Genomic DNA, 23059 nt, shown 5'->3' on the forward strand with positions numbered 1-23059 from the left:
CCAGGTACCAAAATAGGTGCTAAAATTTCATGTACCAACCCATCCTCAGGTGACCCCAGCTCCCATTCTCAATACTGGCTCCCATTCGGTGGGGAGGCGCAGAGTAGACATGAGGGAATAAGAGGAGGGCTTTGTTTATATCTGAGAGACTGAACATATAAATGGGCATCAGCCAGACCATACATGGAAGCAGATCTCTTACTCTCAATCTGCACCACCAAGCCCAGACAGCCACACAACAACCCCTGTAGTTATCAGCCCCCAAATGGCCAGGACTTGATTAATAACTCTCCCATTTCCCTCATTTTGCCCTGTTTCCAACTTAGCACCAACTAGAGAAAGCCAACTATATACCCCAAACAGTCACACAGTACAGCCCACTCTAGTTAGTCCCCTGCAACTCCCTCCTATTAGGTCACATCCAGTGCCACCCCTTTTCCACTGTAAAACCTGCCCGCTCCTCTGCCTGCCTTTGAGTCTCTGCCAAAGGCAAGTGGAAGTGGCAGAGTCCCTTGCTATGGCAAGCACTGAATAAATAGCTGTTGCTTATTCTCATTTATTTCCGCATCCCTGTTCAATTTCCTCTCATTAGCATTGGTCTGATTAACTTGCTAACATCTCTTTAAGTCCTGTTCCCCAAGACCAAGGTTTTTAGCTCTGTCTGCCAGATTTGTGCTACTTGTAAACTTGATCAGTTGCTGTCTATGTATGACCACTGGTGATAACTGAACAGCACAGGATGTAGAGTAAAGCTCTATAGAGAGACATGAAGATCCCCCTGCAGAGCGACACAGCTCCTAGTCCATTCCCTGGGATGTGGCTGTCCCAGCTCACTGTACTATTAACCAGATCACATGTTTTTGAACAAATCTAGGGAGATTTATGAAATCTTTGCCAAAGATAATAAAGACACGTTAATGCCTCTGTAATTCCCTTGATCTATTGATTTAGATAACTTACCAAGGAAGGAAAAAATAGTTTTCTTGCCATCAACTCTAAGGCTACAATTTATTGAGCAGTAACCATGCTGAAGGGATAGTGTGAGGATGTGAGAATATCCCACTTGATCGCTAATGGTTGAATGAGGTCGGTATTATTAATCCAATTGTAGAGATAAAGAAACTGAAGCTCAGAGAAATGAAAAACTTGCCCAGGGTCACAGAATAATAAAAGAAAAAAAATTCAATTTCAGTCCTGTGTGACTCCAACCAGAATGCTCATATAATGCCAAGCAGTGAGTTTAGTCAGAACCAACAAAAAATAGTGAGATTGACAGAACAGTAAGTCTAAGATTAGCTTCTGTTGTCAGAAGCATAGGGCTCATGTGACTACATGCCAAAGTCCACATGGGGAGGCTACTTCTGAGGTATCGACACTTACATGTCATGCAGGGAGTTTCTCTCAAATTATCGTGCCATTTGAAACATACTCAGGGAATTGGGATTGTAGGGACATATGAGGGAAAACTTTGGAACTAAGTTTCACTTGGGAATGACTTACTGAATCTCAGCTTAAGAAAGGCCAACACAAGAGGACAAAAGATGCTCTTGATTCCTCACTTAACTGCACAAATTGGAAGTATGTTATAACAGATAATAGACTGGCTTTGTGAGAATGTCTTCTATGGGAAACTAGGAAAGAGTATCTCCTTCTTATGCCTCTTTTGAACAGTGTTATCTGCTAAAATGTTACTTTAAAAATTGTAGGAAAAAAAGCAAGACTATGTGATTGAAAATGCTGTTTGCTAATACATTTCTTTGTAAGAAACTGTGCCCTCCACCCCCTCATTTACTTTAGAATGTATATGCAAAGAGGACCTTTCTGAGCAGCCCAGGTAATCGTCTAAATCTATATACCTGGAGAATTAATCCTTTGTTTTCCTCCATTAAAGGTTGCCTAAGGATTATTAATTGTTCTCTGTTTCATCTGCAGTTGAATCACCTTATGTTTGGATGTTTTCATTTTGCTTCTGATGTCTAGTTACCTGCATTACCAATGTGCCCCTTCCCGAGGAGCTGAAATATGTCTTTAGGAACCCATACATTCTGGGGAAAACGTCAGCTCAGTGCTGGAGGTGAACACAGGATGGGTGACAGGATGTGCTATAAAACAGTGACTCCCTCCTGCCCACTGGCAACCCACTGGGTCTTCAACTCAGACCTTTGTTCTTTAATTGAAAGAAGAGGGGACAAGAAGAGGTGATGGAAGACAGGTTAGGCCTCAGCACCCTCTCCCACTGCTAACGTCAGGCATGACCTCAATGCCTAGGGAAACTAGAAAGAAGTGAGCGGCTTGGTGAGGGAGTGTGACTCCGATCAGTGTTCCACCAAATGGTTATTGTCAGAAATAGCAGCTATGATGAAATCAGTAGCTTTAGGGTCAGCAAAGAATCATCACGATTTGGGTGCTCAAGATGCTACATAAAAGTCAATCTCTGCTTTTTTCTCCAGTTGCCCACTGGACAGCAGAACTGCCCCTTTCTGTTGGCATCCCCATTCTAATGACAGTGGGGTCCTTCTCCCAGTTGGCCCAGTTCTAGATGCTGGAAACCATTCCCATGGTCTGTCTGACTTGCCCTTTATGACCTGCCAGTCACACAGCTTCACCCTGTGGCTCTCACTGTACTTCCTGCCAGTTCCTATAGTCACCATTGGCATTAGTCAGAGTTTTCCAGGGAAACAGAATCCAGAGGACATATATCCACCCATCCATACATAAATATATATGGAGAGGTTTACTTGAAGGAATTGGCTCATGTGACCGTGGGCACTGGCAAGTCTGAAATCCACAGGTCAAGCTGATTCCAGGTGGCAGTCTTGAGACCAAATTCCTCCTTCTGGAAACCTCAGTCTGGGCTCCTAAGGCTTGCAGCTGATTGGATGAGGCCCACTCATCTAATGGGATGGAGGGCCCAGTTTCTTAAAAAAGATTATGTGATAATCTGTTTTATTCAAGTCTACTGATTAAAGTGATAATGATATCTGACAAACACCTTTACAGCGACATCTAGACTGGCGTTTGACTAAATACCTGAGCACCATAGCCCAGCCAAGCTGACACGTAAAATCAGCCTTCACACTATATAATTTAGTTCCATCCCTGCTCTCTCTAATTGCAGCCACAGGCTCTCTGTCTCCTGCTCTCCTCAGTCCTGATCTGTGCCTTGGATTTGTCCTGACCCTGACGCCAGCCTTCAGTGTTCCCAGGGAGCCCACGGGACTGAGTCTACACCCTGTGCTCCAAACTCACAGTCCTTCACAAGCTTACCCTTGCCTAACCCACCTTATGTTCCAAGATCTCCCACTCAGACACTCTGGTCCCACAAGCGATTGCTCATGATTTTCCAGCACACTATGCTCGTTCCCACTCAGTCTTTACTCACTCTCAGAATCCCTGTCTGTCTTCTGCTAACTCCTCACTTACAGCTCAGCCCCAACCCTGTCTTCTCACTGTGCCCTTCATTGTTGAGCTGCACGGGTATCCTCTTCCCATGCCCCCAAAGTACTTATTGCTGACCCTACTCACATAGCACCAGAGTTCATGGCATTAGGCCTGTGTAGCTGCCCAGGGCCTGTTCTCGGGACCCTGACTAAGAAGGACCCCCAACTTGGTCTAAGGCCCTCCTGTTGCCATCTTGAAATTCTTGGTCATTTTTAACAAGAGGTCCCACATTTTCACTGTGTCCTGGGCCTCACAAATTATGTTGCTGGTCCCTCTTGGCAAATGTCCTGGGTGGTCATATTCACTTTAAAGAATGCTTAAAGATTTTATTTTACAAACCAGATTATAAATTTTTGACATTTATGTCATTTTTGTCAAACTCTCTACCATGATTAGTGCAGTTCTCTAAAATAGCCAATGTGCAATAACTTTGTTGATTATTTTTATCACAAGAGACTAAGCCCTGGCTTGCCAATTGTCCAGTTTTGTTGTTGCTGTTGTTGTTGCTAAGGAGACAGAATCCTACAATTACCAGCTTTGGCATCACATATTTTTCTTAAGGTAGCACTTTTTGGTGAAAAGAACTTCATGAGTCCTAACACCTGACACAAAGGGACGTGGGTCCTGTGTACATGACTAGCATCTGCCCACCCAGTCCTCCAGCCTTTCTCCTCAGTGTTCTTATCTGTGAAGGCGGCTATTGGTTTAGACCAGCCTTTGTGGAAGTAGGTAGGCTTCAACGAATATCTGATCCATAAAGTTAACTGTGAAAGGTAGTTCTTGGCCCAAGAGGTTTGACTTAAGGCTGTCTGCCCTCCATCCTCTCAGTCACAAATTCATCAGCATATTAATGGCTCAGTATAGAAATGAACGGCAAAGAAACCTATTTAAATTAACGCAGTTTCTCAGTCTTAGGGAGAACAGAGTCCTTTTCTCAGGGAATGTCCATCACTATCTACCTGAAATAGCACTTCATAGAACACATACATTTATGGTTCCAAGATTAAAAGCTTCTGTGATTTTGATGCCAAGCAGATTCCTGGGTGGTCAGTTTGCTCTTTGTGCCCAAGATGCAGGACAACGGCAGGCTACTAACCGCTGAGCCATCCACCCTGGTGGCTGCAGGGTTTGCTCTCAGCGCGGCGATGCTGACAGTCCCCAGAAGACCTCTTATTGCTTGGAGGCTCATGGGCCCCAAGAGCTGGTTTGTTTATGTCTTTTCAGAATAAAGCTGGACTAACATTAAAATACACATTAACAGAGTATAAATATGACTGTTTCTGTTCTAATTATATTTAAAATGTTGAAAAATCTCCACTCTCCAGAGTTGCCAGATTCTTGTAACCAATGAATATATTGAACCCTGGCTTCAACTCCAGGTTAGCAGCTCATTTAAGCGGGTTTAAGAGTTCATTAAGTCCACTTAAAATTATGTAAGTAAACTTTTTCTAAAGACATGATTTTCATGATTTCCTTCCATGCTTCACTGATGTTGGCCATCACGCCTCCAGAGCCCCGTGACTTGAACACTGCTGTGCCCTTTTCTTTCTACTTCACACACTGCTTAGTCTTTTGTTTGCTTTGTTTGTGCTGTACTTTTGTTTCCTCCAATGATTTTAGAAGCTCCCAACATTCCCAAATCCAGACCCCTATGTGCAAAAGCCTGTGGTGGCATTCTCCTTCCTCCCACAGACTCCCTGTGGCTTGGACTCAAGAGGAGCTGCTGGAACTTTTGGAAGAGCGTAACAGACAAGCACACACAGACTGACTTCCTAGTCTTTGAAATTCAACCCAGCAGTGGAGTGAGTTTGTGGAACTCAAGTGCCAACATCTGCAGGTACCATTCTCCGTCTTGCCATCACGGGTCAGCAGTCAGAAAGACAGCAATGAGTGAAGTTGCTTCTTGATGAACAGCACTGTTAGCTTTTCTTAAAGAAAAGAGCAAGAAAGAGGGAATCTACAGCTTGGCATCACAACCAAGATCTTGAAAGAAAGTACTTTTTCCATAAATGTAATTTATTTTTAAAAACTATTAGTAGTGAAATAAGAGTGAGGGGTGTGGAGCTATGCTACATCACACGTATGGATTCTAGCCTACCACTTTCTGACAATGACCTTTGGTAAGTTACTTATTTGTGTCCCAGCTTCTGCCTTTGTAAAATAAAGTGAAGATAGTATTATTTACAAGAAAGGGTCACTGTGAAACTGAAATGACTTCAGACTCTTTAAATGTTCAGAAGAATGCCTAGGAGAGAGAAAGCCCTCAACACATTGAAGCTGCTCTGATTATTAATTTTATTATTTCTCCTGCTTATCACAGATTTAAAGCAATAATCTGATTTCACTAGAAAACTTTACAAAATATAAAGCTGATGGAATAGTGTTAATTTCATACTTGGAAAATGTATTATAATACTTCATGTAATTGTTAGCACCACACGCAACTTGGCTCAAGTTAAAATCTGTTTTAATGCATGGGTCCTGCTGTGCAATGTTTTATGTCACAATGAGGTAGACCAAGAAAAATCCCACATAGTCAGACACAAAACTAATTTAGGATAGATTATTAAATGGAATAACATTATCCCTAACACCGAGCACTATGGGGAAAGAATGAAGGCAGAAAACTGCATTTGTGCCTCAGTTTGGCAAGAGAAGGAGAAGGGATGGGTGTTGATGAACGAGAAGTCTTGAGTACCATTGGCAGCTGACACACAGTGCAGGGGGGCTGATGGGATGTTAAGTGTGCCTGCAAAAGAGTTTTAAACCCTGCCCCTCTCCAGCTATGTCCCCTCTCCACCTCTGTCAAAGGTTATAGACTCTCCCAAGAGGAAAATAGGAAAGATTGCTAAGAGAATAGGAATGATTTATTTTAGTTCTTAAGAGCTTGGTTTAGCAGCAGAAAGATGAGAAAATGCCAACTTTGAGTTGATTCATACCTGAGCCCCAAATTACCAGGAGTGCAATGAAAGATGCAGACTGCTAACTTATCCATCAATCTAAACAATATGGGAACCTTCTCCCAAAGCCTGGTTCCTACACAGATCAGGGAGTGTTCTACTGCTTTACAGGAGCAAAGAACAGCAACAGAATCTGGTCTGTTTTTATTTTTCCAATATTGTCCTCATTTGCAAGGTGGGATAACATCCACCTTTAGGTTGCCATGATAAAGGAAGAAGTGTATGTAACCATTAGCTCACTGCCTAGCACACAAATAGTAGACTCTTGGAAAAATGAAACAAAGATTTCTTCCACTCACCTCTCAACTCCTTGACCACAGTGGAGTTTAATCTGCTATGAAACTTATAACCAATGGAAGAAGGTGGATTTCCTCAAAAGAAGTCCATGTGGGAAGTCCCATAAATGGCCTGAAATCACTGACAGCGTAAACTTTTCCCATCAACAGCCACATTTTATTCAAGCTGCAGCTTTTTCTCCAACCTACCTAAGGCTGCTCTTCTCCAAGGAACATTTCCAAGGACAGCTGGCATGGTGAAGACCTGCCTCTCCTTATGAGAATACTAGGAATTGTTAAAAAGAAAACAGCAGGCCCAAAGTGGGGTCACTGTGGAAAACCCCACATCAGCAAACCAAGACATAACACCCAACCTAACTGTACTTTAATCCCCCAGGAATGTAACCTTTAGCCTGTCAACATGGAACTGCCTGGTCTGTACTAGTGAGATAGTGCTCCTGGTAGACCCCCTTCCCTCCCCTTTGGAGGGCAGCTTTGCCTGAAACAATGCAGTCTTTGCTAATAATTTCCTTTTCCTGTCCCCTCTCCATCTTTAAAAGCTTTTCCTTTTCTATAGTTTGGTGGAGCTCCTTTCTAGGGCTAGATGGGTGGTTTATGAGCACCTGATTTATGAGCTGCTGAATACAGCCAATTCGACCCTTAAATTCACCCCATTGAATTTTTGTTATTTAGCAGAGTGCTCAGTGCTTTTTCATGGCTTTCCTTTCTGTGAATTTATGATGGACCATAACATAAGTTTATTTTTTAATCCTCTATTACACTTACTCCACATATTTTAGAAGCATCAAGATAATCCTTCCAGGCTTTTAAAAGTATAACTTGGTTGGTCTATTCAGGCTGAAGGAGACATATCTGAAACATTCACTCTCTCTATTCTCCCTCTCACTATGTGTCATGGGAGCTGAGAACCAGGGCAATGTCAGAGGGGATCTATTTCAGACAGATCTGAACGGCCCAGATCCATGCAATGGCACAATTGAGAGGCTGCAATTCTTCAGTTCCTACTGAGAATGGCATTAAACGAATCCCAAGGAGTTGACTGGTCCTTAGGAAAGGAGCTTGACAAGTTGTGAAACAGAGAAGTGAGTCCTGGCCTTTTCTCACTCCATTTCTGGTCTTCTCTGTAACAAGAAGGGGAATAGCTCCCACTTAGGGTGTACATGCAAGGCTGTGGTTCTTCACTTGAATAATAGAAAGTAATGTGCAGCTTATCCTTACTCTGCATTACCATGTTTAAAGGAGGGGAAAATAATCACATTTCACAAAGATGATCCATTTCAAGAGGAAAGAACATTCAAATCACTATACTGATAAAGAATGAACATTTCAAAGATCAACCTACTTCCCTGCAAAACAAACAACAAAAAATTAAAGACAAAGGAGTATTTCCCAAATAGAGAAACCAACACTTGAATATATGTCTGTCTGTCTAAGGAAAAGGATAAAAGGAAATGAAGAAAATAATGATAACTTGCTCAAAACTTTGGAGAAAACCTCATTAAACCTCAGTAATTCAAGCCTCATTCAAATGGAATTCACAGAACTTTAGACCCTACCAATTAATATCAGCCAATAACAAAGGAAATCAATGTTGTTGATGGTGGGGAAGTACATTTTCTAAAACAAAACAGATGCTCAAGTTAAAAATCACTTAGCAGAAAAAAAATCAGAGAAGATGGCGGCGTGAGTAGAGCAACGGAAATCTCCCAAAACAACATATATCTATGAAAATATAACAAAGACAACCCTTCCCAGAATAAAGACCAGAGGACACAGGACAATATCCAGACCACATCCGCACCTGAGAGAACCCAGCGCCTCGCGAAGGGGGTAAGATACAAGCCCTGGCCCCGAGGGAGCCGAGCGCCCCTCCCCCCAGCTCCAGGCGGGAGAAGAGCAGGCAGAGCGGGAGGGAGATGGAGCCCAGGACTGCCGAGCACCCAGCCCCCGCCATTCGGGCCAGAGTGCAGGGCGCTCGATACTAGGAAAACAGGGCAGCAAAAACAGTGAGCGGGCACTGGAGGCTGGGCGACTGAGGGCATAAGAAAAGCGCGCGACCATTTTTTTTTTTTTTTGCTTTTTTGCTGTTTTGTTTTGGCGAGCGCTTTTGGGGAGTTTTAAAGGGATAGGGACCCCAATACTAGGGAAACAGGGCAGAAAGACCAGTGAGCAGAGGCCTGAGGCTGGCACCGGAGAATAAAGAAAAACGAACGACCACCTATATTTTTTTTTTTTTTAATTAAAAAAAAATTTTTTTTTTTCTTTTTTTTTGGTGGGCGTTGTTTTGTTTTGGCGGGTGCTTTTTGGAAGTCTTAAAGGGGCAGGGCGGGTCACTTAATCCAGAGGTAGGGAATCCGGGATCTCTGGGCACCCTAACCCCTGGGCTGCAGGGAGCAGGGAGGCCCCTTACGGAGATAAATAGCCTCCCAGCCGCTCCTGCTCCAACGCGACTCCACCATTTTGGAGTAGCTGCCCGAGGCAGGCCACGCCCACAGCAACAGCGGAGATTAACTCCATAGCAGGCGGGCAGGAAGCAGGAACCCTGTCTGCGCGCAGCTGCGCAGCACAAGCCACTAGAGGCCGCTGTTCTCCCAGGAGAGGAGGGCCACAAACCAACAAGAAAGGAAGTCCTTCCAGCCGTCACTCGTCCCAGTTCTGCAGACTATTCCTATCACCATGAAAAGGCAAAGCTACAGGCAGACAAAGATCACAGAGACAACACCAGAGAAGGAGACAGACCTAACCAGCCTCCCTGAAAAAGAATTCAAAATAAGAATCATAAACATGCTGACAGAGATGCAGAGAAATACGCAAGAGAAATGGGATGAAGTCCGGAAGGAGATCACAGAAATGAAACAAACTCTGGAAGGGTTTATAAGCAGAATGGATAGAATGCAAGAGGCCATTGATGGAATTGAAATCAGAGAACAGGAACGCATAGAAGCTGACATAGAGAGAGACAAAAGGATCTCCAGGAATGAAACAATATTAAGAGAACTGTGTGACCAATCCAAAAGGAACAATATCCGTATTATAGGGGTCCCAGAAGAAGAAGAGAGAGGAAAAGAGATGGAAAGTATCTTAGAAGAAATAATTGCTGAAAACTTCCCCACACTGGGGGAGGAAGTAATCGAACAGACCACGGAAATACACAGAACCCCCAACAGAAAGGATCCAAGAAGGGCAACACCAAGACACATAATAATTAAAATGGCAAAGATCAAGGACAAGGAAAGAGTGTTAAAGGCAGCTAGAGAGAAAAAGGTCACCTATAAAGGGAAACCCATCAGGCTAACGTCAGATTTCTCAACAGAAACCCTACAGGCCAGAAGAGAATGGCATGATATATTTAATACAATGAAACAGAAGGGCCTTGAACCAAGGATACTGTATCCAGCACGACTATCATTCAAATATGACGGTGGGATTAAACAATTCCCAGACAAACAAAAGCTGAGGGAATTTGCTTTCCACAAACCACCTCTACAGAACATCTTACAGGGACTGCTCTAGATGGGAGCACTCCTAGAAAGAGCACAGCACAAAACACCCAACATATGAAGAATCGAGGAGGAGGAACAAGAAGGGAGAGAAGAAAAGAATCTCCAGACAGTGTATATAACAGCTCAATAAGCGAGCTAAGTTAGGCAGTAAGATACTAAAGAGGCTAACCTTGAACCTTTGGTAACCACGAATTTAAAGCCTGCAATGGCAATAAGTACATATCTTTCAATAGTCACCCTAAATGTTAATGGGTTGAATGCACCAATCAAAAGACACAGAGTAACAGAATGGATAAAAAAGCAAGACCCATCTATATGCTGCTTACAAGAAACTCACCTCAAACCCAAAGACATGTACAGACTAAAAGTCAAGGGATGGAAAAACATATTTCAAGCAAACAACAGTGAGAAGAAAGCAGGGGTTGCAGTACTAATATCAGACAAAATAGACTTCAAAACAAAGAAAGTAACAAGAGATAAAGAAGGACACTACATAATGATAAAGGGCTCAGTCAAACAAGAGGATATAACCATTCTAAATATATATGCACCCAACACAGGAGCACCAGCATATGTGAAACAAATACTAACAGAACTAAAGGGGGATATAGACTGCAATGCATTCATTCTAGGAGACTTCAACACACCACTCACCCCAAAGGATAGATCCACTGGGCAGAAAATAAGTAAGGACACGGAAGCACTGAACAACACAGTAGAGCAGATGGACCTAATAGACATCTATAGAACTCTACATCCAAAAGCAGCGGGATATACATTCTTCTCAAGTGCACATGGAACATTCTCCAGAATAGACCACATACTAGGCCACAAAAAGAGCCTCAGAAAATTCCAAAAGATTGAAATCCTACCAACCAACTTTTCAGACCACAAAGGCATAAAACTAGAAATAAACTGTACAAAGAAAGCAAAGAGGCTCACAAACACATGGAGGCTTAACAACACGCTCATAAATAATCAATGGATCAATGACCAAATCAAAATGGAGATCCAGCAATATATGGAAACAAATGAGAACAATAACACTAAGCCCCAACTTCTGTGGGACACAGCAAAAGCAGTCTTAAGAGGAAAGTATATAGCAATCCAAGCATATTTAAAAAAGGAAGAGCAATCCCAAATGAATGGTCTAATGTCACAATTATCGAAATTGGAAAAAGAAGAACAGATGAGGCCTAAGGTCAGCAGAAGGAGGGACATAATAAAGATCAGAGAAGAAATAAATAAAATTGAGAAGAATAAAACAATAGCAAAAATCAATGAAACCAAGAGCTGGTTCTTCGAGAAAATAAACAAAATAGATAAGCCTCTAGCCAGACTTATTAAGAAGAAAAGAGAGTCAACACAAATCAACAGTATCAGAAATGAGAAAGGAAAAATCACGACGGACCCCACGGAAATGCAAAGAATTATTGGAGAATACTATGAAAACCTATATGCTAACAAGCTGGGAAACCTAGGAGAAATGGACAACTTCCTAGAAAAATATAACCTTCCAAGATTGACGCAGGAAGAAACAGAAAATCTAAACAGACCAATTACCAGCAATGAAATTGAAGCGGTAATCAAAAAACTAACAAAGAACAAAACCCCCGGGCCAGATGGATTTACCTCAGAATTTTATCAGACATACAGGGAAGACATAATAACCATTCTCATTAAAGTTTTCCAAAAAATAGAGGAGGAGGGGATACTCCCAAACTCATTCTATGAAGCTAACATCACCCTAATACCAAAACCAGGCAAAGACCCTACCAAAAAAGAAAACTACAGACCAATATCCCTGATGAACGTAGATGCAAAAATACTCAACAAAATATTAGCAAACCGAATTCAAAAATACATCAAAAGGATCATACACCATGACCAAGTGGGATTCATCCCAGGGATGCAAGGATGGTACAACATTCGAAAGTCCATCAACATCATCCACCACATCAACAAAAAGAAAGACAAAAACCACATGATCATCTCCATAGATGCTGAAAAAGCATTTGACAAAGTTGAACATCCATTCATGTTAAAAACTCTCAGCAAAATGGGAATAGAGGGCAAGTACCTCAACATAATAAAGGGCATCTATGATAAACTCACAGCCAACATTATATTGAACAGCGAGAAGCTGAAAGCATTTCCGCTGAGATCGGGAACTAGACAGGGATGCCCACTCTCTCCACTGTTATTTAACATAGTACTGGAGGTCCTAGCCACGGCAATCAGACAAAATAAAGAAATACAAGGAATCCAGATTGGTAAAGAAGAAGTTAAACTGTCACTATTTGCAGATGACATGATACTGTACATAAAAAACCCTAAAGACTCCACCGCAAAACTACTAGAACTGATATCGGAATACAGCAAAGTTGCAGGATACAAAATCAAAACACAGAAATCTGTGGCTTTCCTATATACTAACAATGAACCAACAGAAAGAGAAATCAGGAAAACAACTCCATTCACAATTGCATCCAAAAAAATAAAATACCTAGGAATAAACCTAACCAAAGAAGTGAAAGACTTATACTCTGAAAACTACAAGTCACTCTTAAGATAAATTAAAGGGGACACTAACAGATGGAAACTCATCCCATGCTCGTGGCTAGGAAGAATTAATATCATCAAAATGGCCATCCTGCCCAAAGCAATATACAGATTTGATGCAATCCCTATGAAACTACCAGCAACATTCTTCAATGAACTGGAACAAATAATTCAAAAATTCATATGGAAGCACCAAAGACCCCGAATAGCCATAGCAATCCTGAGAAAGAAGAATAAAGTAGGGGGGATCTCACTCCCCAACTTCAAGCTCTATTATAAAGCCATAGTAATCAAGACAATTTGGTACTGGCACAAGAGCAGAGCCACAGACCAATGGAACAGACTAGAGAATCCAGACATTAACTCAGACATATATGGTCAATTAATATTTGATAAAGGAGCCATGGACATACAATGGCGAAATGACAGTCTCTTCAACAGATGGTGCTGGCAAAACTGGACAGCTACATGTAGGAGAATGAAACTGGACCATTGTCTAACCCCATATACAAAAGTAAACTCAAAATGGATCAAAGACCTGAATGTAAGTCATGAAACCATTAAACTCTTGGAAGAAAACATAGGCACAAACCTCTTAGACATAAACATGAGTGACCTCTTCTTGAACATATCTCCCCGGGCAAGGAAAACAACAGCAAAAATGAACAAGTGGGACTATATTAAGCTGAAAAGTTTCTGTACAGCAAAAGACACCATCAATAGAACAAAAAGGATCCCTACAGTATGGGAGAATATCTTTGAAAATGACACATCCGATAAAGGCTTGACGTCCAGAATATATAAAGAGCTCACACGCCTCAACAAACAAAAAACAAATAACCCAATTAAAAAATGGGCAAAGGAACTGAACAGACGGTTCTCCAAAAAAGAAATACAGATGGCCAACAGACACATGAAAAGATGCTCCACATCGCTAATTATCAGAGAAATGCAAATTAAAACTACAATGAGGTATCACCTCACACCAGTAAGGATGGCTGCCATCCAAAAGACAAACAACAACAAATGTTGGCGAGGCTGTGGAGAAAGGGGAACCCTCCTACACTGCTGGTGGGAATGTAAACTTGTTCAACCATTGTGGAAAGCAGTATGGAGGTACATCAAAATGCTCAAAACAGACTTACCATTTGACCCAGGAATTGCACTCCTAGGAATTTACCCTAAGAATGCAGCAATCAAGTATGAGAAAGATCAGTGCACCCCTATGTTTATCGCAGCACTATTTACAATAGCCAAGAATTGGAAGCAACCTAAATGTCCATCGATAGATGAATGGATAAAGAAGATGTGGTACATATACACAATGGAATACTACTCAGCCATAAGAAAAGGGCAAATCCAACCATTTGCAGCAACATGGATGGAGCTGGAGGGTATTTTGCTCAGTGAAACAAGCCAAGCAGAGAAAGAGAAATACCAAATGATTTCACTCATCTGTGGAATATAAGAACAAAGGAAAAACTGAAGGAACAAAACAGCAGCAGAATCACAGAACTCAAGAATGGACTAACAGGTACCAAAGGGAAAGGGACTGGGGAGGATGGGTGGGTAGGGAGGGATAAGGGGGGGAGAAGAAGGGGGGTATTAAGATTAGCATCCATAGCGGGGTGGGAAAAAGGGGAGGGCTGTACAACACAGAGAAGCAAGTAGTGATTCTACAACAGGTTGCTACGCTGATGGACAGTGACTGTAAAGGAGTATATAGGGGGGACCTGGTATAGGGGAGAGCCTAGTAAACAAAGTATTCGTCATGTAAGTGTAGATTAATGATTAAAAAAAAAAATGCAGTTCCTATGTGGTGACCTCTAATGAGTTCTACACAATGATATAAAGGACATATAAAAGTGTAGGCAAAGGGTCTGTTTGTGTTTATACAGAGGATCAAAGCCTAATTTGGCTACCCCGAAAATGAACTAAGATACGATATGAAAAAGAACTTCCAACATCAGCACTCTCGGGAAGACTCATGACAGAAGATGATCAGAAAAAAAAAAAAACTTCAACAAAGATCCACACACTGTCACAGGTGTAGATGCACTCATCCCACCAGTTCCTGGACTTGCCATGGGAAAGATGAAGGAGATATCTAAGCTGGCCTGTGCATGCAGTAAAACAAAAATTGGACTGGATCTATACTGTTGGAACTCAACCAAGAATTAGGAGAAGTGCAAATTGTAGCACTCCAAAATCTAACAACCACAGACTATTTATCTTTAAAAGAACATATGGGATATGAACAGTCCCCAGGAATGGGGTGTTCGAGTTTATCTGAATTCTCTCAGACTGTTTAAGTTCAGTCGGACAATATCCACCATATCATAGATAAGTTTTCACAAATGCCTAAGGTGCCTAACTGGTTTTCTTGGTTTCACTGGAGATGGCTGGTAATTACAGGTATGCTTTGGTTAGGTAACTATATTCCTATTATGTTAATGTGTGCGCACAATTTAATTAGTCGTTTAAAACCTATCCATACTGAAGTTACTCTACAAGAAGATATGTCAAAGAAATAATCAATCTTCCCAGGTTTTCTTCTGCCTGCTACTTCTGTAGCTTTTCTTCTTCCTACCTAATCACAACCTTTAAATAGAACTCGTGCCACATGTCGAATTTACCGAGTATCATAATTCTTCCAAGTGGTAAAGACACCTCAAGACAAATGCTGGGCATAGAAGCCACAGGGCATAAATATGCAAAGAAGTAAAAAGCTAACCTTTTCAAACGATAAGGCTTCTCTCTCACTTACCAACTTAACATTTCCCTGTATGGCCCCGGAAGATGACTGGTTAGCCAGAGACGGGTAAGATTCCTCAAGGGAGGAACAACCTAAGACAGGCACAGTCGCAGGGGGCCATCTGGTGAGAAAATGGGGAGCAGCAGAGGTGAGGCTTAGAACCTCCCCCCTTATGTTCTGAGAGAAATCTTCTGCAAACATGGATGTTTATTGCCCTCGTCTAGCGCGGATTAACACATAGTCTACAGGCACACACCTGATCATCTACATTTGCTCTCTTACAACACTAAACTATGTTTTCTACCTTTATCTCGTATCTACCTACCACTTCAGCATTTTATTAAAAATAATAATAATAGAGAAATGTGGTATCCACATATAAATCAGGTTTAAAAATCAAATGAATATTCATATTTGAACTGACTGTGTATAGTTCATAATGCATTAACAAAACCGAAAGCTTCTGTGATGACTGCCCTTGCACTGTTCACCATGTAACTTATTCACTATGTAAGAATTTGTACTCCATGTAAGAATTTGTTCGTTATGCATCAGAAGATTGGAGACTGACGAAAATTGGGCTTGGGGTGGATTAATGATTGTGCATTGAGTATTGACCCCCCTATACAGAGATTTGTTGTGGTTAACAACTATTTGATCAATAAATATGAGAGATGCCCTCACAATATATATATATATATATATATATATATAAACACACTTCCAATTGTAAAATAAATAAGTAACCGGGATGTAATGTATAGCATAAGGAATATAGTCAAAATATTGTAACAACTTGGTATGGTGATACCTGGTACCTAGAAATACCATGTATATAAATGTTGAGTCGCTGTGTTGTACACCTGAAACTAATGTAATGCCATGCTGTTGTCAACTACACTTCAATAAAAAAAAAAAAAAAAAGAAAGACAAAAACCACATGATCATCTCCATAGATGCTGAAAAAGCATTTGACAAAGTTCAACATCCATTCATGTTAAAAACTCTCAGCAAAATGGGAATAGAGGGCAAGTACCTCAACATAATAAAGGGCATCTATGATAAACCCACAGCCAACATTATATTGAACAGCGAGAAGCTGAAAGCATTTCCGCTGAGATCGGGAACTAGACAGGGATGCCCACTCTTCCCACTGTTATTTAACATAGTACTGGAGGTCCTAGCCACGGCAATCAGACAAAATAAAGAAATACAAGGAATCCAGATTGGTAAAGAAGAAGTTAAACTGTCACTATTTGCAGATGACATGATACTGTACATAAAAAACCCTAAAGACTCCACCCCAAAACTACTAGAACTGATATCGGAATACAGCAAAGTTGCAGGATACAAAATCAACACACAGAAAACTGTGGCTTTCCTATATACTAACAATGAACCAACAGAAAGAGAAATCAGGAAAACAACTCCATTCACAATTGCATCAAAAAAAATAAAATACCTAGGAATAAACCTAACCAAAGAAGTGAAAGACTTATACTCTGAAAACTACAAGTCACTCTTAAGAGAAATTAAAGGGGACACTAACAGATGGAAACTCATCCCATGCTCGTGGCTAGGAAGAATTAATATCGTTAAAATGGCCATCCTGCCCAAAGCAATATACAGATTTGATGCAATCCCTATGAAACTACCAGCAACATTCTTCAATGAACTGGAACAAATAATTCAAAAATTCATATGGAAACACCAAAGACCCCGAATAGCCAAAGCAATCCTGAGAAAGAAGAATAAAGTAGGGGGGATCTCACTCCCCAACTTCAAGCTCTACTATAAAGCCATAGTAATCAAGACAATTTGGTACTGGCACAAGAGCAGAGCCACAGACCAATGGAACAGACTAGAGAATCCAGACATTAACCCAGACATATATGGTCAATTAATATTTGATAAAGGAGCCATGGACATACAATGGCGAAATGACAGTCTCTTCAACAGGTGGTGCTGGCAAAACTGGACAGCTACATGTAGGAGAATGAAACTGGACCATTGTCTAACCCCATATACAAAAGTAAACTCAAAATGGATCAAAGACCTGAATGTAAGCCATGAAACCATTAAACTCTTGGAAGAAAACATAGGCGAAAACCTCTTAGACATAAACATGAGTGACCTCTTCTTGAACATATCTCCCCGGGCAAGGAAAACAACAGCAAAAATGAGTAAGTGGGACTATATTAAGCTGAAAAGCTTCTGTACAGCAAAAGACACCATCAATAGAACAAAAAGGATCCCTACAGTATGGGAGAATATCTTTGAAAATGACACATCCGATAAAGGCTTGACGTCCAGAATATATAAAGAGCTCACACGCCTCAACAAACAAAAAACAAATAACCCAATTAAAAAATGGGCAGAGGAACTGAACAGACAGTTCTCCAAAAAAGAAATACAGATGGCCAACAGACACATGAAAAGATGCTCCACATCGCTAATTATCAGAGAAATGCAAATTAAAACTACAATGAGGTATCACCTCACACCAGTAAGGATGGCTGCCATCCAAAAGACAAACAACAACAAATGTTGGCGAGGCTGTGGAGAAAGGGGAACCCTCCTACACTGCTGGTGGGAATGTAAGTTAGTTCAACCATTGTGGAAATCAGTATGGAGGTATATCAAAATGCTCAAAACAGACTTACCATTTGACCCAGGAATTGCACTCCTAGGAATTTACCCTAAGAACGCAGCAATCAAGTTTGAGAAAGACAGATGCACCCCTATGTTTATTGCAGCACTATTTACAATAGCCAAGAATTGGAAGCAACCTAAATGTCCATCAATAGGTGAATGGATAAAGAAGATGTGGTACATGTACACAATGGAATACTACTCAGCCATAAGAAAAGGGCAAATCCACTCATTTGCAGCAACATGGATGGAGCTGGAGGGTATTATGCTCAGTGAAACAAGCCAAGCGGAGAAAGAGAAATACCAAATGATTTCACTTATCTGTGGAATATAAGAACAAAGGAAAAACTGAAGGAACAAAACAGCAGCAGAATCACAGAACTCAAGAATGGACTAACAGGTACCAAAGGGAAAGGGACTGGGGAGGATGGGTGGGTAGGGAGGGATAAGGGGGGGAGAAGTAGGGGGGTAGTAAGATTAACATACATGGGGGGGTAGGAGAAAAGGGAGGGCTGTACAACACAGAGAAGGCAAGTAGTGATTCTACAACATTTTGCTATGCTGATGGACAGTGACTGTAAAGGGGTTTATAGGGGAGACCTGGTATAGGGGAGAGCCTAGTAAACATAATATTCGTCATGTAAGTGTAGATTAGTGATACCAAAAACAAAGCAAAAAAAAAAAAAAAAGGGCAGTTCCTGTGTGGTAACCTCCAACGAGTTCTACATAAGGGTATAAAGGGCATATAAAAGTGTAGGCAAAGGGTCTGTTTGTGTTTATACAGAGGATCAAAGCCTAATTGGGCTACCCCGAAAATGAACTAAGATACGATATGAAAAAGAACTTCCAACATCTGCATTCTCTGGAAGACTCATGCCAGAAGATGATCATCAGAAAACCCCAACAAAGATCCACGCACTGCTACAGCAGCAGATGCACTCATCCCACCAGTTCCTGGACTTGCCATGGGAATGAGGAAGGAGATATCTAAGCTGTCCTGTGCATACAGTGAAACAACAAATTTGACTGGATCTATACTGTTGGAACTCAACCAAGAATTTGGAGAAGTGCAAATTGTAGCGCTCCAAACTCTTACAACTACAGACTATTTACTGTTAAAAGAACATATGGCATGTGAACAGTCCCCAGGAATGGGTTGTTTTAATTTGTCTGATTTCTCTCAGACTGTTCAAGTTCAGTTGGACAATATCCACCATATCATAGATAAGTTTTCACAAATGCCTAAGGTGCCTTAATGGTTTTCTTGGTTTCACTGGAGATGGCTGGTAATTACAGATATGCTTTGGTTATGTAACTATACTCCTATTATGTTAATGTGTGTGCGCAATTTAAGTAGTAGCTTAAAACCTATATACGCTGAAGTTACTCTACAAGAAGATATGTCAAAGAAATAATCAATCTTCCCATGTTTTCTTCCGCCTGCTACTTCTATAGCTTTTCTTCTTCCTTCCTAATTACAACCCTTAAATAGAATTCGTGCCTCATATCAAATTTACCGAGTATCATAACTCCTCCAAGTGGTAAAGATACCTCAAGACAAATGCTGGGCATAGAAGCCACAGGGCATAAATATGCAAAGAAGTAAAAAGCTAACCTTTTCAAACAATAAGGCTTCTCTCTCACTTACCAACTCTACATTTCCCTGTATGGCCCCGGAAGATGACTGGTTAGCCAGAGACGGGTAAGATTCCTCAAGGGAGGAACAACCTAAGACAGGCACAGTCGCAGGGAGGCCATCAGGTGAGAAATTGGGGATCAACAGAGGTGAGGCTTAGAACCTCACCCCCCTGTTCTGAGAGAAATCTTCTGCATACGTGGATGTTTTATTGCCCTGGTCTATCTTGGATTAACACATAGTCTACAGGCACACACCTGATCATCTACATTTGCTCTCTTACAACACTAAACTATGTTTTCTACCTTTATCTTGTATCTACCTACCACTTCAGCATTTTATTAAAAATAATAATAATAAAGAGAGAAATGTGGTATCCACATATAAATCAAGTATAAAAACCAAATGAGTATTCATATTTGAACTGACTGTTTAGAGTTCATAATGCATGAGCAAAACCAAAAGTTTCTGTGATGACTGCCCTTGTACTGTTCACCATGTAACTTATTCATTATGTAAGAATTTGTTCTACATGTAAGAACTTGTTTGTTATGCCTCAGAAGATTGGAGACTGACGAAAATTAGGCTTGGGGTGGATTAATGATTGTGCATTGAGCATTGACTCCCCTATACAGAATTTTATTGTCGTTAACAACCACTTGATCAATAAATATGAGAGATGCCCTCACAAAAAAAAAAAAAAAAAAGGACAGACATCCAATGGTAAAATAAATAAGTAACCGGGATGTAATGTATAGCATAGGGAATATAGTCAAGATATTGTAACAGCTTGGTAGGGTGATAGCTGGAACCTAGAATTATGTATATAAATGTTCTACCACTGTGTTGTACACTTGAAACTAATGTAATGTAATACTGTGCATCAACTACCCTTCAATAAAAAATAATTATTAAAAAAAAAAAAAATCACTTAGCAGCAGAATTTACATATAATCAATATTGCTACAGGACAAATTTTACATAGCAGGTCTAGCTGAAATTTCTGGGCAAAAGTGACATTGATTAGCTCTGTTGAGTACAAAAAAGAAAAAAAGCAGGAAAAACTAAAAATGAACTCATATTCCCACAAATTTCAATATTTTTCTCTAGTCTACATTAATAAGGCTTTATACTATTATTGTCTCACTTGTTTCTCAGGTAGCCAAAGTTGTTATAATCAGTGTTTTTTATATACATATTTGAAAGGCCATCAGCTATAGGATACACAGAATCAATATTTATATGGAAAGAACTAGCCTACAAGACTCCATACTGAAACTTAATTCTGAGCTCGTCTACTTATCTTTACAATGGAGACAATAATAGTATTTACCTTGTAGAATCACTGTGAAGTTTAAATAATCCATTTACATGGATTAGAACAGCACCTGGCGTTAAATATATGGTAGTTACTGTTGCAACTACTGTTACTGGTACTATTATTTTGTTTAGAACTGTGAGGCAGAAAATCATGAGTGGGTGGAAGGAGAATAAAGCCGCTAAGGCCCTCTAAATGGGACTCAAAAGTTAACCAGATAAAACTAGGGAGCCAGAAAGGACTCACAGAGTTAATGAGTTAATTAGTTGTGCTCTAAAGGCCAGGAGTAACTTAGAATGATTGGATATTCCCCGGATAATGAAAAGTATCTGAGCACAGTCCATGTCTTCATTGTATTAATTAGAATCTACTTAGCCTGCAAAAAGGCCCACTTTATTCTTTAACTTAACCTATATGCTGTTTTTCCCTCTTCCTCCAGTCCCTAATCAAGTAACTTTGTAACCAGGGCAGGAGACAGACCTTAGAAGTGTAAATAAACCGATGTGAACAAAGAATGCTGAGATGAAGCCAACACAGTCACCTAAATAACCCTGTTCTTAGAACAAAACTTCAAAGGGATTACGAATCACCTATGTACATCATGCTTTATGCTGATCCTTACCCCAGAAGCCCTATAAAACCCCAGACCCTAAACCCTTAAGAGCACCTCCTCTCTGAGGTTGCCTGCTCTCTCCTTCCTTCAAGTGTCTCACTCTCTGTTCTACTCCAGTGAGTAGGGAGCGGCTGCTGAGAGCTCTGATTTGAGCTTGTAAGTTCCAGTCACCTGGGTGAACTGGATGGAACTGCAGCGATACAATCACGCTGCCCGAGCATCTCTTTTCTTTGTCTTCGGGAAGTTCTCAGAACATAATCTCACTCCATCCAGTGCTCTGCAGCTCCCCGAAATCCTGAGGTGTTAGGGACTTAGTTTCCACATCATGCAGATTCAAGTAGACACTGGATGCCAGGTGACACTGGCTTTAGGAGTTGGCAGGGGATTTGCCCTTTGCTGAGCAGGAGTTCAATGAGCTTCCCTTGACTCCCTCTGCTATTCCTTCCTCTCTGTTTTATTCAAGTAAACCTGGCTTTTTATACCATGACTCTAGCCTGCTCCTCCCTTGGAGTATATTCATGTAAAACCTTAATTCTGCTTCACTACTGTGTCTCTGCCCTTCAATTCTTTGTGGCAGTGGGAACAAGAACCAAGCAGAATAAACTCAACCCCCAACAGAACCATTTTTATAGCAGTAGATAGCATACTCTAATTCTCTGGGGAAAATCCCCCTGAAATAAATGTTTTGTCTGTCTTTGACGCTGTCTTCATCCCAAAATGAATCGTGGAATTTTCTGTTACTGTTCCCTTCTTTACGGGTGGAAGACTATCTCATTAGAAATAGCAAGTGTGTGAGCTTTGAGACTGAATTACTCTGAGTACCCTTTAAATCCAAAATTAGGGGGGAAAAAAACCCTAGATTAAGTTGATCCTTGGCTCTACACTATCTATGCTGTGGAGAGGGGCATAATTGGAATTTTAGTTTTTAGTTCACCCATTGCATACTTTCTTTCATAGCTGAGCACTTTTACCTGCCTCAACCATAAACGAGGAAAAAAAGAATGCAGTATGTGTGCATGGAAGGTGGCAGTTTAAGAAGGAAAAAAGGAGAAAAGTGGAAATAGAGAGGCAAATGGTTACATGTCTGAAGTTAACAATACAAATATAATGTTATCCTCTTAAACAATGTACTGTTTTTGTTTTTTTTTTTTTTTTACAAGTTCTGGCCCTTGTGTCTATCTGCACATCAATGATTTCTCTCCCATAAGGGATAAACAGAAGTACAGTAGAACTTAATTGGTAATTTCAATGATCTTAACATTAGAAAAATTCAGCTAAAATGTAGTGTGCAAGGCCCCTGTAGCACACATGGTTGACTAGCCA

The 23059-nt window shown here is 40.8% G+C and overlaps 1 protein-coding gene across 7 annotated transcripts in view; it reads right to left on the reverse strand.

Moving 5' to 3' along the window:
* PLD5 (phospholipase D family member 5) overlaps nucleotides 1–23059 on the reverse strand; it is a 406964-nt gene that overhangs the window by 109337 nt on the left and 274568 nt on the right. The gene's annotated exons all lie outside the window — the stretch shown is intronic.

The sequence above is a fragment of the Manis pentadactyla genome, chromosome 9 (genome assembly GCF_030020395.1).
Source record: "Manis pentadactyla isolate mManPen7 chromosome 9, mManPen7.hap1, whole genome shotgun sequence".
Classification (NCBI taxonomy): Eukaryota; Metazoa; Chordata; class Mammalia; order Pholidota; family Manidae; genus Manis; species Manis pentadactyla.